Source organism: Sinocyclocheilus rhinocerous, unplaced genomic scaffold (assembly GCF_001515625.1).
Source record: "Sinocyclocheilus rhinocerous isolate Xijiao unplaced genomic scaffold, SAMN03320098_v1.1 scaffold2146, whole genome shotgun sequence".
NCBI lineage: Eukaryota > Metazoa > Chordata > Actinopteri > Cypriniformes > Cyprinidae > Sinocyclocheilus > Sinocyclocheilus rhinocerous.
The window spans coordinates 344,357-357,046 of NW_015623444.1; the positions used below are offsets into that span (position 1 = coordinate 344,357).

Sequence of the window (12,690 nt, forward strand, 5' to 3'; positions counted from 1 at the left end):
GGTGTGTTTTGGTGAGTCGTCTGTCGCTTCCGCTTTTCTGTCCAGCAGTTTGACGCCAAAATTCATCAGGAGTCAAGTAGGGATTTTTCTTTGATAGCCTACTCTACAAACTGTTCCACTGGACACTGAAAGGAATAAGGGGATATCAGTCGTTTATTGTTCACGTGGTGAGTAAATGTGTCTCTTGTACATTTTGTTTTGGTCAAACTTTTCTTCGCCATGTTTTCATTCGTCAGTGCGCATGCGGCGGAAACGCACCTGAACCAGGTGAACGCAACGCGCCTCAACATTTCACAACTAAACTGGCATTGCAACTCACTGTTAACGTTTAGAGCCTTTACGCGAAAAATCCCAAAATTGTGTGTTTTGTTTTTTAAGTGTTACTTTTGAAAGCTAGTCTAGAGTGTAATGTTGTGACGTAGGTGTGTGTATGGTAGCTAATATTTATATTTTCATTAGTAAAGTTCAGTTTATGCACCACTTGATGTCACTACTTGGGTCTGAATCCGCTTTGATGCGTGATTAATGCTATACAATATTAGATAAAATAATAAAAAGGTAAATTTATTCAACTTAATTAGCTGTATTCTCATATTTAACATATTTACACCAGTGAGAAACTTCTCTTACTGAGAGCAGTATTTGTGCTTCGTGCCTAAGTAATTCAAATGAAAGACACTGTCAAACATTACAACTAAAGTGATGAATATAAATATATATATATTTGAGACAATAATTATGTGATACACCTACACTGGCTTAAACTGCAAAAAATATTTTCTTAATTTTTTTTCCACTGAAAATATCCAAACATGATTAAAACCAGGGAAAAATCCCAAGATAATGCACTTAAACTAAAGTGATGAATATAAATATATATATTTGAGACAATAATTATGTGATACACCTACACTGGCTTAAACTGCAAAAAATATTTTCTTAATTTTTTTTCCACTGAAAATATCCAAACATGATTAAAACCAGGGAAAAATCCCAAGATAATGCACTTGTATAGAGGATTTATCTCAATTTTTTTTTTTACCCGTTTACAAATTGTTCTTTTTAAGCATTGTGAGTTTCTTGCTGAAAATCAAGACAAAAAAATCTTCATTTAAAAAGATTTTTTAAAAGCTTCCTAGGGTATTTACTGCAAAGAAATACACACATACTGATTAAAAATGAGTTCTCGCAGTGTAAATGAAAATTAAAGATTAGTTCAACATTGTCTTTGAATTAAATTAATTTTTTAATATTATTGCTATGTCTTTGGGGAGTAAAAATAGCTTAATGAAAACGGATAAATTATCATCACGTTTTGAGGAATTGTAGTTTTGCAGTTTTTCTTCCCCCTTTGGAGCCAACAGAAGTTTTTTTTTTTTAGAGGTAGAGAAGTTGTAGCAGAGGTATTGCATCTGGCGATGCAAATGTTATTCGTTTCTTTGCAACAAACATTACAGCTGATTAAATTGGCTCCACACACCTGCCAAAGCACTCTTCTCATTAAAGTTTGCTGCCCGTGCATTTCATTTGAACACCATGCGATTGCAGAAGTTTGGCACTTATGCACGAGGCTAGTTATGTCAACTTTTTTTTTTTTTGCTCATTTAGTTAGACAAGAAAATTGACGCACACATTTGCTTTCCCTCTGATTCCTCAGGATATGCCATGGTGTGGTGACTCCTTAGTCCCAGTAAACAAATTATAGATATTTGTAGTGACCAAAGAATGTGAGACTTGAGTATTGTGAGATTGGGCAACAGTCATTTAGTTTTCAGCATGCTTGTATTTGATCTGCTGTTGCCTACGTTTCTCCCCACACCAGTGAAATCGAGACGGCATGCGGCAGAACCGGCTGCGTCTTCCACTGTGGCACTTCTCATCTGGGATCAGTTCAGTTTCCTAACCGCCCGCAGATCTGTAGAAAACACTGACTTCAGATCAGTTAACAGCTGTACCCTGCCAAGGTGTTTCCTGGTGGAAATGAATGGAATTGTTCAGGGAGGAGTTTCGTGGAAAGGCCAGTTATGCAGATTGAGTTTGTGGAAACTAGGATGACTGGGTTTGAATACGTCCTGTAACTACCGCAGTGCAATGCGCTCATAGTTTTTGCATAGGCGTGTGCATGTTTGTGCGCGTGTGTTTCAGACAGAAAGATAGGACTGTTTGTGTGAGCTTAATGATGTCACATTTATGAATCATACATGAAAGGACAACATTGCCAAGTGAACATAACAGTTGAGGCTGTGTTTGGATTGTCTTTTCTGACACATACAAGTCTTACCTTAAAGGAATTGTTGACCCCAAAATTAAAATTAGCTGAAAATGTAACCTTTAGGCTATCCAAGATGTAGTTTTTAGATGTTGTTTTTTTTTTTTTTTTAATCAAACAGATTTGGAGAAATGTAGCATTGCATCACTTGCTCACCAATGGATCCTCTGCAGTGAATGGGTGCCGTCAGAATGAGAGTCCAAACAGCTGATAAAAACATCACAGTAATCCACACCAATCCAGTCCATCAATTAATGTCTTATGAAGTGAAAAACTGCAAGTTTGTAAGAAACTAATCCATCAAGGCATTTTACAACTTTAACAAATTGTTGCTTTCAGCTAAAATACAAGACTGTAATCCATAATAACACTCACTACAGTGAGAAAGTCCACCTGCTGTTGTCCTCTCACATCAAAATCCACCCACATATTTGTTTAGATCTGTTTTGGCTTGTAAACAGTGCTTTATTTGTGCATATTTCTCTCCTGATTCAGACGAGATGACTTTTTCAGAAGAGAAAGCAATATTATGGATAGACGACTCATATTTTAGCCAGAATCAACAAAACACCTTAATGATGGATTTGTTTCTTACAAACACGCAGCTTTTCACTTCACAGGAATATACTGTAATTGATGGACTGGATTGGTTGTGGATTATTGGGATGTTTTTATCAGCTGTTTGGACTCTCATTCTGATGGCACCCATTCACTGCAGAAGATCCATTGGCGAGCAAGCCATTCTTTCATTATTATGAGAGTTTCTCTTCTCTTCATACTTGTTTTTTTTTATTTTTTTTATGCTTGTCACGATGCTACTCCTAAAGTAACTGACAGGTGCTTATGGGTAAATCGTCCCAAAGCAGTAGAAGCTTTTGCTGATCTCACCGAATCAAAATAGTCCTCTTCTCAGCACAGCAGCCAGCTGCTTCATTTGTTATTGTTTACAAGGAATCCTCCTCTGACTATCTGGAAGTGTCTGACTAAGCACCGCACTAATAATGCATGAAGCCACTGACGCTGAAATAAATGTTTTAAACCCTGTCGGAGGAAAGCATTTTTTTCAGGTAGAAAATGAAAGGAAAGCGAGATAGTGGCCGCATTGTGAATTTGACATTTATTGGCAAGCCGTAAAGAAAGCGAGGAAGCGTTTAGGAAGTAGAGTACATTTCAGAGAGGATATTGTACTTCAGTCACTGATAAAAGTTGATGTCTCGATAAATCTGTTTTTGTTTGTTCAGGAGTTGTTTTGTCACCTAAGTATTAATGTATTATGTGTTTAATTGCCGTGACCTGAACGGTGTCTCTGGACTCAAAGTGCTGAACGCAACGCATGACCAACAGGAAGCCCACACAGGAAACGGCCGCAGCATTGTTGCTTGAAGCCAAAACAGCCTTCTCCGTTCCTTCGGGAATTCTGCCGCTCCCTCTGTGTTGTTTCAGGGTTTCAGGAGCGTGTCGGGTTTCGCCTCGGCAGTGCGGCCCACCAGGGAAAACTCTACTTTTTGTGTAGTAATTGTTGTGGGTTTGCTGTCAGAAAAGAGTGATGTATTTTTTTGGCCGTCCGTATTCGTCATTTGGTCATTTTCAGTGTGACATGATCACAGTCTTTCCCGAATGCATCTGGTTGCAAAACAAGACTCCTGTTTTTTTCAGGCCTGGATTATCATTTATAGATGTAAAAATCATTGTTTGTTTCATTGCATAACTATCCATCTGTCATTTTCTGCAGCTGTTTCTCATACAAATTATTTTCAGACTCCTACCTTGTTTAGATATTTTCATCATGCATTGCAACATTGAATCAAATGCATCGTTACATTGTTGTTTTTGGAGTCTGTTGACTAGATTTCTGTTGTTGTACATTTGCATAATCTGTCAGTGTACTGTGACTCAGACATTTTGTTTCGCATCTGTTTCGCAACATCTACTTTAATTTGTCATACATATCCTCTTTTCTTAAGGAAAGGAGATCGTCCGTAAATAGTGTTGTTGTTTTGTTGCCTCAAATAAGTACTGTATGTAACCAGAATGTGATGCAATTTGGCCACATCTCTTTTTCGAGGCAAATCATCATGAGTTATGTTACGTGGAAAATTTGAGTCGGAGTTGAAGAACGAGTCGATAAATAAAAAAGCAGAAGTGCTCATTAAACTTTTGAACTTTGTAGACGGCAGTGTGGCAGAAATCCATTTTCTTGCTTTAATATTTTATCAGTGTAAATTTTCTGTTACACGTTACGAAACAAAATGATCTTTTGAGTGATTTACACCTGCAGGCACTTCATTACTCTGTGAATCCCCTCTCCGTCGATCTGCGGAGGGATCTTTATATTAGCATAGAAGAGATATTAAACCATTTGTGATTAGACAGTTCATCATAGCTTTGAATTTTGCACATTACAGCACCTCGAGCTCCATATTCAGCGAAATTATCATCTTAGAGCAGCAGTAGGTAATTAATAGGCAGATAATATAAAACTAATATATAACGAGAAGGAGCTATTTATTATTTTTATTTCATGTCTTGAATATTCAGTTACCAGTAAATCAGTTTAATGCGAGTAGGATGTTGTGTGGGAGATTATATACAAAGAAAAGTCTTGATCAATCCATTTGGTCTTGAAAACAAAACTGGCAACACACTTAAAGAGAGAGTTCCCCCCAAAATATAAATTGTCATCATTTACATGTTCTTTTAAAACTTCTGTGGAACATGCAATAAGATATTTTTCTCCTCCATACAGTAGAAGTCAAACCAAACTAAAACTAGAAATAAACTCATGCAGGTTTGGAACGACGTGAGGGTGAGTAAATTAAAACAATAAGCCCCGTGAAGCTGTGGTTTACAGTGAATTTATAACAGCTAAGGGGGTTTTATAACGCCCCTTAGCTGTTATAAATTCACTGTAAACCACAGCTTCACGGGGCTTATTGTTTTAATTTACTCACCCTCACGTCGTTCCAAGCCTGACAGCTTCGAACGAGGCTCAGCCAATCAGAATCAAGGACCGCAACTCTCCGTTTTATAAGACAGAATTAAATTTTTGGGTGAACTGTCCCTTTAAATCCGTTGCATGTTTTGTTTTCAGGATTTTGCACCAAAAATGTCACAGTTTCAGTGAGTCATTGTAAATTAGGAAGCTGGTCAAAGGCGTAATGAGAGCACAGGAAATGATGTAATGTGCAGTTCGTTTCAACTTTTTGTAGAAAGGGTGGGGGATACCCTCACTTACATTAGGTAAGGAATGGAAGAGTCACATAGCATGACTGAAACCAGACTGTCATCATTACATTGTAGCTATGAAGTTCTGGTGCCTAGATATGCCTTCTTGTGCTCTGATTCCATCCTTGTGAAAAAGAAGTACACTTAAATATATTTTAAAATAAGTACTTTTTAAAGAAATAATATGCTCTAAGAATGCGATGTTTTCAGATGCTTAAAGTCATGTTAATAGCAATGTGTTTTTGACCCACTTAAGTAGGACTTAAGTACATCTCCATATGTAATGATGTTGCAATTTAATACATTTAAAATGTACTGTAAGCTCAAATAACACACTAGAGTTTGCGCTTTCAGGCCCCCAAAACCTCATTGTCATGTAAAAGAACAGCCAAAAAAAAAACGCTTTTTTATTGAAAACTGTCATGTAAACCCCCCCCCCCCAATTTTAATTTTTCTTAAAGTACTTTATAGTGAAACTGTCAACTTGACTCTACTTTTTAGTCCAACATAGTCATGAAAGTATACTTTAAGTACACTTAAGTGTACTTTATTTCATTACTATATTATCTTCAAGTACAGTTTTTTTTTAATACTTTTATCATTTGAAGTACACTAGTTAAGTGCACTTATTTTTCACAAAGACATATTTGTTCCATCTGCTGTATCAAAAATGATAGGCCTGATCATTTTGCACAACTCTTCTTAATAAACCATACAGTTGGAGGTTTTGCTCGTGTCTGTTGCACAAACGTAGCAGGATGAGGTATGTATCAAAGTGTTCAAATAGTGAGGCTTGGCTTAGCATCAAGTGATCATCAGCTAGATCTGATCTTGCACAGATTTAGCTCACTCTTTATAATGCAGTGGCCATGTACAGTAGGCAGTGTGGATGCTGTAGCTTTCTAATGGCAGGTACTGTATTTTTGTCATTCGCCTCTTTTTTTTTTTTTCTGCGCTACCTCACCCTCGCTCTTGCTGGCCAAGTTTGTGTCACGCTGGGATGAATGACCATGACTGTGGCTCATGAGCTCAGGAGAAAAAGCATCACCCATAATGTCAGCGTTTTCCGCTCTCCAGCTACATCATCACCTGATTGTGGGAGCTATGATTCGCTCTGTGGCACGCTGCTTTCTGTTACTGCGAGTGATGATAAGACCGCAGACGACTGCGGAGGTAAATGTGGGGCTGATGTCTCCATTTTCTCTAGAGCTGAGAACTGAAATCTGAGACGTCCAAACAGAAGTAGTTGCGACTTTTTGTGGAGAGTTAAAAACAGACCTCTAACAAAGAAATGGGATGTTGGAGAGTGGGTGACATCTTTCAGAGACCCCCAGTGACGTTATCCAGTGGCTTTTTTCAATAATACTTCCCCGAAATAATCCTGCTTCCTAAAAAGTAGCCTAAATTGCAGTTAGATCTTGGGCTAAAACAAAATCCCGTTTTTCTGTTGTGTGTAATGTGTGCATAATTCAAAGAAGAATGTCTGAGTGATGGAAGTAGGGAGGTTTTTAGTTCCCACGCTCTAGAAAAACAGTCTGTGAAAATAGGACACAATGTATTGTGTTAATATTTTTCACAGGAGTTTTGCCTGTATTTTGAATTACACGTTGTATTGTATTGTTTTAGGGTGAAAAGAAATGTTGTAATTTCTTGTAAAACTTTTTTTTTATAGATTTTTTTTTCTTAGTGCGTAGTTTTATTACAATTCATAATCTGATTTATGATTTATTAACTTTTACTTTTTAACTGGTATTTACATTTACCTCCCCTTCTAAACATTATCATGGATGCATCTCATGAAAAAAGACCATATGGCACTCTAAAATCAAAAGAGAAAATAGTATATTTGTTAGTTTAGTATTTGATATATTGTCTTGAGAGGCATGACATTTTCCTACCAAATTACCATTGCTATAATGTGAAAAGCATCTTTCTTACTGAAATGCATTATTAAAAATAATCCTGTCTGACTTTAATTCAAATCTGCACTTCTTAAATTTACAATAAAATCTATAGGCTACCAAAAAAAAAAAGCAACACACACAATTGTAAATAGAAATGCACCGATTGCAATTTTCTTGGCCGATTCCGATTTCCGATTTTTTGTTAGTGTGATCTACCGATTCCGATTTTCTTTCTAAGAACTATAATTGACAGCATATACAAACAAAAATCTACTTTTCTTCAACGCAAAGTTTTATTTTAATAAAAAAACACAAGTAAAAAGTCAGTAATAAAATAAGAACAAATAAAAAAATGGCAAACAACAGCACAAATAAATGCAATAGAATAAAGAGAGCTATGAAACTAAGTTTTTCAGGTTAAGTAAGTTTTTATTCAGTTAAGAAATACTACAGAAATTAAAGTAATCAAATGTAAAATAACACATCCAGTGTTTTGAGTCCATAAATTACACTGAGCTCCCTCACTGTCTGATCAGCTCTTCTTTTTGAACCTTAAACCGCATAAACACATTTCATTACACCAAATACTGTTCTTTTTAGCTGCATCATATGACTCCTTTAACATGACAGACAGCAGCAGGAATATTGGACTGCGGTTCCTTTAAGAGTTTATCCACGGACCCAATATACTGTTACACAACATGCAACATGCGTTCTCTTTCTCAACTATTTAACATTCCAAAACTGACTTGCAAAACTGTTTAACTGGATACTCGCCAAAACGGGCATTTTGACAATTTTTTTATGTGTTTGAACGTTTTAGCGCAGTTAGCCACTCATTTTGGTATTTGTGGCTCACAAGCTGTTTGAGACTGAGCGCGGTTTATGCGCTCCACTAATATTGATCAGTGGTGGTGCGTGTGCTTTTGGTATAAGCGCAAAACCTGTGGGAATGACTAAAATAATGCGCAATACAAGCACTATTTAACCGGAGTGAATGAGACGTGTGTGAGAGAGAAGGGGTCGTCGGAGAGAAGAGAGCGAGAATGCTGGCTGATGTTATTGCCTGTGCCGCTGGTAACAAAACGGATCGGCTCGAAATCAGAAAGAAGTGAGACTGACCGGCCGATCACCGATCCAGGCCAATCATGAGGAAAATCGGCCGATTCTGATCCCTGGCCGATCGATCGGTGCATCTCTAATTGTAAACTTCCCTAATATTTCCATTAACACATGGAAATATTAGGGAAGTTTACAATTGTGTATTTTTTTGTCTAGTTTTTCTTTCTTCTCTTTTCATTTCTTTCTTTCATTTTTTTTTTTTTTTTTTATCTCAATCTATTAATTTCAAAGACCTCAAGAGCAAATAAAAATCCTCCTAATCCTTTAAAAAAAAATCATCCTTATCCAGTAGCCATTATGATAGTGTGACAGTAGCCTTTTTAATGCAGTACTGTCATGAGTGATTTTTTTTTTTCACATTATATGCTTAATTATCATTAAAATAATGCCACAATGCAAAAAAATTGTAGCGGTCATAAAGTAAAGTCTTCATTTTGAAATATGACCAAGACAGGTTGAGAAGTTTATGAGATTGAACCAGCTGCTTTTTGTTTATATTTCATAAGTGTCTTCGAAATAGGACAACAGACTGATTAATAGACTTTTCAGAGAAAAAAAGAAAAGGAAAAAAAACGCCTGAACATCATGTTCTACCAAACTAGTTGTGGTTGGCCCAAACTGGAACGTGTGTGAGATGTTTTTGTGGAGGTGTGTCTCCGGGGCCGAACACGGAGCCTAATCCTGAAGACAAGAGCTCTTTAGCAACACTGTGGCATAAGTGATCACACTGGAATGCTGTTGCTATGGCAGACTGTGAGCACATTGCAAATGAGAAAGGCACCCCGTAGCCTCAAAGTAGCAGTTTTTGCCTTGTTTACATGCTTTTTTGTTAAATATAACCAGAAATACTGTTAATAGATCAGTGGTCAAACTATGCTCTATTGGTCACCTCAAAACCTCTGAATGGTTTGAATACCAGTGTGGATGAAATGCTGTTTAACAGGTTTCCATTGCTGTCAGTGCACTGATAGAGTTCAGTCAGTACAAAAATTAACCTACATCATTCTGACATTATGCTTTCTCAAGTTTGAACACTTTTTCATTTGATGACGCTTTTCTAATTTTAGGAAACCTCCAGTTGCATGTCTGCCTTTTCTAAGTGAGTGACACGAGCTGGAGACAAATACGTAGCTTTTATTCACTCTTAGCCCTTTGGTGCTCTTTGGTAGTTTTTGACCGAAACATTTTACGTTTTGGTTTTTTCGATTTTTTACTTCATCGGAATGGTGCAGAACTTGTTTTTGGCACTTGCTATGTGAACACGCACACACACAAAAAAGAGAAAATAAATAGATAAATAATGGTTCAAAAACGTTAAATGGTACTGGAAAAATGATGGAAATTATCATTGGAAATGAATGGGAAACCAATTTCATCTAGTGGAAATCTTTGGTACTGCACACAAACAAAATCTTACTGAAAGCTCTTTTTTTTTGGCATTTTTGCCTTGTTATTCAGATCAGAACTGACAGGAAGTGGGAGAGAGATAGGGAGTGGGATCGGGAAAGGTCCTTGAGTCGGGATTCGAACTCGGGACACCCATAGCGCAACGGCGCTTTATGTCGGCGCGCTGCCCACAAGGCTATCAGCGCCGATGAAAGCTCATTTTTTGAGATAACAACTTCAAATTTGGAACACAACTTGTTTACGTTTATGGCTTCGATTTTGTCACAGTTGTAGATAGGGATGTAACGGTATGAAAATTTTATATCACGATTATAGTGACCAACGTTATCACGATTATCAATATTATCACGGTTTTGTTAAAATTAGATGAAAATGTTCAAAAAGAACTGATACACTGAAAACATCACTGCCTTCCGCCATTTCCTCTCGTGCAAAAAAAAAAAAAAACATTGCATGCTGCTTCTGGCCAGACTGATGCTGGCTGGACAGGATTTACCGCGAGTTTTCAAAATCGCGATAATCAAATACGGTTTTGATGATAATTAAATTTTAAACGATAATACTAACCGTCAGGGCATTTTATCGTGATTTATCGTGAAACCGGTAATCGTTCCATCCCTAGTTGTAGAGTAAAACATGGAGAATATACATTTCATATAAAATTTTAAATAATATTTTTGTGTATTTTTGATAATAATAAACTTAAGCTTCTACAACTTTTTTCAAACTTCCAGCAATAATCTGCCTGCTAAAGTGTCTCCTTAAAAAAGAGACTGAACTGAAGTCTGTGGTAATAAGTGGTAATTATGGTCAATGGTAATAAATGGACCATAACTATTGCATAAATAGAATTTAGTACCATACAATCCACCAAAAAATACAAAATATAAAAAAAATTGAACTAAATCATAGTACATTAATTTTATTCAAAAAGAAAATTCTGCCATTTTTGACCACCACGCAAGACACACCAGAGGGTAAAAAAAGTATTTTTTTTTTATTGGTATCTTTGGTTCCATGAAGAACCTTAACATCCTATGAACCTTTCAATTGCACAAAAGGTTGTTTATAGTGGAAAAAGGTTCTTTAGATTAAAATGTTTTAGAAAAAAGGGTTCATTTAAGAGCCGTTTTCTGAAAGTTTCTTTGGAGAACCAAAAATGGCCAAAGTGTTTTATGGCATCGCTGTGGAAAACACTTTTTGGAACCTTTATTTTGAAAGGGTCTTGAGAAAACTATAACCGGATAATCAGAAACTGAAATTAGAACCAAAAGTAACAAACAACCTCCCACATGTGCTTATTTTTGGCTCTGTTTTCACCAAATCATACAGTTCCACCCTTAATCTTCTCCAGACCTCCACACCACAATCTCCAAGCCAAGAACCAAACTGTGTGTGGAACATTTTTGGAAACCTAATGTCCTGTTCTGTTTTTAATATTGGAATCAGAGGAATGCATTATTTCAGCCTGATCTCATAGAAATCCTTGCAAAAAAAAATTTAATTTAATTGACACTGCTTGAGTGATACAGGCCTACTAGAAACGATAAACCGGTAAAGAGTTGTGAGATTTAAGTAATGCAACTGTAACTATTAGGCTATATTACGGTGACCGAGAAGTGCAAAACAAATCACAATTCTGAAAACAAAATAACAAATTACAAACGCAAATGCAAGTCTAAAAAACAAAATAACAATTCAGAAAGCACAACAACAATTCAGAAAACATTATAACAAGTCAGAAAATGACAAATTCGAAAACAAAATAACAAGTCAGAAAACACAAAGACAAATCAGACAAACCGGAAGAGGTAGATATAGTTTGAGACAGCGCCATTGGTTTGGATTACTCACCGCTGACTGGACGAGACATCTGTCAATCAACGTATACAGGGAAGAACCAGCCGAAGAACAGCAGAGTCGTGGTAGAAAGTTCGGAGATGGTATTAAAGTAGCTCAGTTTAAATGTATTGTATGAATTGCCCTTACTATAGAATAAAAAATACGGGGTGTCTATTTACATTGAGTTAAAAGTGGCTGTAAATCATCAACCAGTGGCGCAGATGGATAAGCGCGTGTCATTGGCTTTTTGACGCGATCGACCCGGGTTCGATCCCGCCTTTTGCCGAACTTTTTTTTCCTCCCTTTTCAAATCTCGTATTAGCAATGGATTCGTTATTATTGCATACTGTTTTATAATGTACTACAATACTGAAGTGCAGATAATTGCCACTATTTGCAACAAGTAGTATACTTGATAGTAGAAATCCTGCTATTTTAACATAGTGTAAATAGAATCCATTGCTAATACAAGATTTGAAAATGGAGGAAAAAAAAGTTCGGCAAAAGACAGGATCAAACCCGGGTCGATCGCGTCAAAAAGCCAACGACACGCGCTTATCTATCTGCGCCACTGGAGCTGATGATTTACAGCCACTTTTAACTAAATGTAAATAGACACCCCGTATTTTTTATTCCATAGTAAGGGCAATTCATACAATACATTTAAACGGAGCTACTTTAATACCATCTCCGAACTTTCTACCACAACTCTGCTGTTCTTCGGCTGGTTCTTCCTGTATACGTTGATTGACAGATGTCTCGTCCAGTCAGCGGTGAGTAATCCCAAACCAATGGCGCTGTCTCAAACTATACCTACCTCTTCTAATGTTTTCATTTTGTTTTTTAGACTTGCATTTGCGTTTGTAATTTGTTATTTTGTTTTCAGAATTGTGAGAATTGTGACACTTCTCGGCCACCGTA

At 36.7% G+C, this 12,690-nt stretch overlaps 1 protein-coding gene across 1 annotated transcript in view; it reads left to right on the forward strand.

Annotated features, from left to right (window-relative positions):
- Positions 1-12,690, forward strand: part of LOC107741064 (inactive ubiquitin carboxyl-terminal hydrolase 53-like) — a gene marked incomplete at its 3' end in the record, with an annotated part of 32,839 nt that overhangs the window by 222 nt on the left and 19,927 nt on the right. The gene's annotated exons all lie outside the window — the stretch shown is intronic.